Here is a 5,335-nt window from a genome sequence, read left to right as displayed (position 1 = left end):
AAGTCTTTTGAAATTTCTGAAAAAATTCATTATCCCCTTGTGTTCCTCTAGAGATAAGATGGTTTCTATTTGAATCTCTTTAGGAATTTATTTCTGTTCCGAGGTCAATGACCTTTGCTTTCTTGGGCCCGACTCTTATCTTCTTGTCTTTGAATCTAGATTATTAGTTAATTCGTTAATGCGCTCAAGATATTCAAAAATTTTCTTTATCCGATCAAATTTAGATGGGGCAACAGACACCTCTATAGACTCAACGAACTAACTTGACTCAATAGGAAAGAGTAGGCTCAATCTAAGGAAGACATGACCTTGCTGGAAAAAAAGACTCGAGCTAACCCAAATGACTCATGAAAACTCAAGACAAGTACCCATACAAGTTTGATTAGGGCTGAGGAATGAGATATGCTTACAACCGGTAGGATTGAAGCACTATGATCTTCAAAGAACAACTGGATGATGTTGAGAAAATTTGAGGTCATTTCTGACTGTTGATTTGATATTGACGTTTACTTTAACTGACCGGATTTACAACCCTAGCTAGACGATGGACGATTGAGCTTAGATACAATGATAACCCTTAAACCTCTTTGAAGGTGAATTTAACCAATTTCAGTGTCACCCCTTGATAACATTTTAAATGAACCTTGAGATTTTATTGAATTTTGTGCACCAATCCATTAAAAAATTTATCCATTCAATGATTATTCAGAAGACAAATAATTATGTTGCACTCTTGAAAAATATTGGAAAATAATGTTTTTATTTCACAAATCTAATTATATTTTTGCAACATTTTTTGGTAGTTTTCCAAGGTCCATAAAAACTTTTCATGCAAAAAATAGATCTTTTGCAAATTTTTCCTTTTTTCTTTTCTTTTGGAAAACATTTTCTTCTGGAAAACATTTTTTTTTTTTTAGAAAACATTTTTTCTAGAGAATAACACTTTTTCTGGAAAACACTTCTTTTGGAAAATATATTTTCTGAAAAATGTTTCTTCTAAAGAAGCCTTCTTTTGGAAAATAATCTCCTTTTTTTTTTTTTTTTTTTTTGAAAAATATTTTCTTTTTCTTCTTTGAAAATTCGATTTCCATTTTGATTTAACTGGCCCGGTCCATCATGATTGTTGGATCGGGATGGACTGGGTCATTATTGTAAAAGAATGGACTCTTTACTGGGTCGGTGCACCCATTTTAATTTTCAAAAATTAAATTTCTTTGATCCTTGAGGACAATCATGCACTTTGATCTCAACATTCATATCACTCACAAACATTCATCCAACAACAGGCATTCATTCAATAAACAACCCGGGAACACCCACGATAAGTTCGAGTCGTGACCTATGGGGAAGGTTTCTAGACTCTAGGCTTACTACGTGCAATGCATTTTTATCTGGCCACCCTTGCCCAAGCACACCTATATACCTTTCGATACGTGGTGACTTGGTTTGATATACCGTATAGGTGATAATCTAAAACCTCAATTCACTTCTCTGAAGCCAAAAACAGCCAGTTTGATCTCCAGTTGAGAGGTGGCGCACAATGCTGAGCAAGGGCCCACTTAAATACCTCTCGTCTAGAATAGACGTAGTCTATCCCCCTCGTACAGTAGGGTACAGCGGGGCAAGATCTTGCTTAGGCACCGGTTTTTGACCAAGAAGTGCAATTGATATACTTAGATTACCTTTTATACCTACGGGTACGAGTCAAGAGTTGTAGCTTTCATAAATGGTTTGGCATCCCACGAGAGGACCGACCACGTACTAGTACTACGTTGGCAATCGGGACATGTGACTGTGTGGCTTACAATAGGACAAAGGCTCAGGTCACCCCAGCATGGGTGCATCAATATGTCTCTCAGAATCACTTGATCAGACGGTGGTTGATGCCCCAGTTCGATATACCCTAAGGTACGTGACTGGAGTTGGGGTTTCATGAATGACGTCGCATCTCCGAAGAGACCGGGCCACGCACTAGTGCCACGTTGGCTAAATGGGACGTGTAAGTGAGTAAAGCAGTAAACGTGCATGTGGTGTGTGCAAAACAGGATAGGGTGTGCCCGGGATTTTTTTCAAACCAATGGGCCCATGGGCCCAATTAAACCATCAAAATATGGATATTTAGAAAAAATATGATCATAAAGCTTAACTATCCAAAACAATCAAGATCAAGATTAAGGCATGCATATCATAGAGATATATCAATCAGATCATGGCATATTAGATAGGCAATCAGTTAAGATAAGGCAAAAGAAAACAAAAATGATCAATCAACCCTGATAGCCCAAAAATAATTAATCATCGATCAATCTAGGCACAATTTTTTTTTTTTTAATTTGAATTTGACCCACACAAAGAGATTTCAAAATTTTCTAAGAGTCAATAAACCAATGTGGTCACCTCATCGGTAATCCAATACCATATCATTTTTTTGATAGAAAGAATTTGGATCCAACAATAAAATTCAAAATTTTTAATTTAGATCCAAGGTTTTGAAAATTGGTGGCGATGAAACTAAGATTAAAATAAAATTAAATTTAAAAAGTTTCTTGAAATTTTTCTTTAAAAATTCTTAGAATTTTATCCGTCATAAGCATATGGTATTGGACCATGCTCTTAAATGCCACGTGGTGAGATAAAAAAAAAATTCTTTAACAAGATTTGAAATCTTACTACATTAGTAAGAAAAACATTTTTTTTTCATGCTAACACACAATCCATATCATGCTATCACCACCACCACACAACTCATACATTTTTATTTTATTTTTTTTAGTTGGCAGCACACACAGAATATTCTAAAATTTAAAAAAACACTGCTACCAAGTGGGGAGGTCAATGACCTTTAGCAACTTTTGAAATTGTACTAAAATGTGAGGATAGCCTTACCCTTTTGTTTGTTTTTTTTTTCTTGGTTGCTGCCAACACACACAACTCACACATTAATTCCTAAACTTAACAAATAATAGCTAGACCACAGGAACTAGAAGTTAACAAAACCAAACAATTACCTTAACCCCATTAATAACTCATTGGTGCTGATATGGAACAAGAAGTCAACAGAACCACAAAGTTACCTTTAACTCCATTAATAACTCATTGATGATGTTGATGAGGTATTAATGGAAGGTGCTGGTTATGTGAAGGTGCATTCGAGAATATTGACGGCTGATTTAGCCATAATAGTTGCAAACTCAGCAAACTAATGACACCATCTCCATTCATGTCGACCTCTCTCATCAAATCTGTAATTAAGCCCTCTGTGAGTTAATGGATGGCCCATCTTCGCCAATGATTCAGCAAGCTCTGCCTCTGTTGTATATCCATTACCATCTCGATCATAAGTTCGTAACGCCTCCATTAATTGTTCTTAGTTCATCAAGACTTATTCATTCAGGTCGGGTAATATAATTTTCACTAATTCATCGAATACTCTCGATCCGTTATCATTTGAATCTGTATTCGCCAATAATTCGTGAATTTAATCACCACTTGACTTTAATCATAGAGATCGCAATGATGCTGCAAATTCTAAGTGGGTGAGGTTTCCATCTAAATCGACCAAATATGTCTTTTAACTGGTTTAGCTGATTGGATTGAAGAGTATCCATTGAGACGAAGATGCAAAGAAAGAGAGAGAGAGAGAAAGGGGAGAGACGTTTTCTCTTTGCTGGTTTTTCAGCATAGGTGAACAAGAAACAGAAATAAAAAAAAATAACAAAATGTCTCTCTGCTGCCTCTTCTCCACACAGAAAAACAGCCACCATTAACGCTCTGTTAGAGCTCGAGATTGACGTAAAAAACAACTCATGGAACGCAATCCATTGGCCATGGTTTTTGTTTACTTCTATTACCGATTGCCAAACTTCATGCTTAATAGAACACAGCACAATTCTTGGTTCAGATTTGAAACCCGCGAATCAGACTTTCGCAAAGCGACCAAAACAAATCGAATGGATTCTTATTTCTCTAGTGGATAGGACGATTCTCACCTTAAAAAGAGAGAAAAACGATGATTTATGGAGTTTTCAAAACTGATTTCCAATCGATCGAATAAAGAGAGACGGAATTACTCTCTGTTAATGACGTTGAAACCAGATGCATTCTTTTGAGAAGATGATGTGAGGAGAGAAAACATCAGATTTTACTTATCACACCCCACTCACACCAGCACATCATTGATGTTAATGGGGTGTAAAAAAAATAGAAAAAATTAAACACTAGGGGCACCCAAAATTCCAGCAACTTGTGTGGTTAACAGAACTTTAAAAAAAAACTCTTTTTTTTTTTAAACTTTTTTTTTCTTTCTTGCTGTCAATGGACAGCACTACCTTTTGAAAAAATAAGTTTATTTTACTTAAAAAACAAGTTAAATACATAAAAAAAAAAATTTAAACAAAAACTAAGAAAATCAAAATGCTATCCATTGATCAATTGCCTACACCCTAAAAATGAAAAATAAATAAAAAGAAAACCCACACACGTAAAAGAATCAAGCATCATGATCCACCAATTATCATACTATCTCCAATAAAATCAATCATTCTGAAGCCCTTCATTATTTAGGGTCACGTTCGATAACCCTTGATTGACTCACAAGAACAGTATGTCGAAATCAAATATTTAAAATCAAAACACATGCTCAATAATTGAAAAATAAAATAAGGTAAAAAGTAACGAAAAACATAATAAACAAATAAACAAAGGAAAATTAACAAAATCTAGGTTATTTTAGCGATACTCCCATACTTGGGGTTTTTCAAGTTTGATCCTCAATGTCCCCAGCAGAGTCGCCACTGAAAGCGCCCTCGATCCGCGGGGTGCGTGGATCCGCTTTTGACCCTTGAGGTTTGGGAGTCGCCACCTAGTTATTACGGTCTAGGAACCGATCAATGACTCTAAACGGATAAAAACTAATCTAAAACAAAAAAAAAACTGAATTCGGGGATCATGTTACGGGATTGGAAGGTGTTAGGCACCAACCCTGCCCGGCCAAAGCCGGTCTCTACTAAATTCCCAAGTAAATTACATTGCTAAAACCTAGATAAAAATAAATAAAAATAAAAGGTTTACCTTTCCGATGGCAAGGACTTGGTTCCCTCAGATCTGACAAAAAGAACTCCTTGTACCGTGCTCCCTTGCTTCGTTCTGCTTCCGGATTTGACTTCGGATCTCCAAGGCAAGGTATCTCCTTGTTTTTGAATCTGAACTCTTCAAGTTCGTTGTGGATTTGGGGATGTTTTTAGAAGGCTTTTGGGTGTTTTCTAGACTAAAATTGAAGGAGGGATGTTAGCTAAGGAGTTGGGGCTCCAAAACTAGGGTTTATGGGGGGCTAGGG

The 5,335-nt window shown here is 36.1% G+C and overlaps 1 pseudogene; it reads right to left on the bottom strand.

Moving 5' to 3' along the window:
• Positions 1 to 2,843: 2,843 nt before the first annotated feature.
• LOC147410896 (putative calcium-binding protein CML16 pseudogene) lies at positions 2,844 to 3,937 on the bottom strand (annotated as a pseudogene).
• Between the last annotated feature and the right edge of the window lie 1,398 nt (positions 3,938 to 5,335).

The sequence above is a fragment of the Akebia trifoliata genome, chromosome 1 (assembly GCF_017979445.1).
Source record: "Akebia trifoliata isolate Shusen 1 chromosome 1, ASM1797944v1, whole genome shotgun sequence".
NCBI lineage: Eukaryota > Viridiplantae > Streptophyta > Magnoliopsida > Ranunculales > Lardizabalaceae > Akebia > Akebia trifoliata.
Note: the sequence above shows the minus strand (reverse complement) of the source record. Positions and strands in the feature narration are given on the sequence as shown.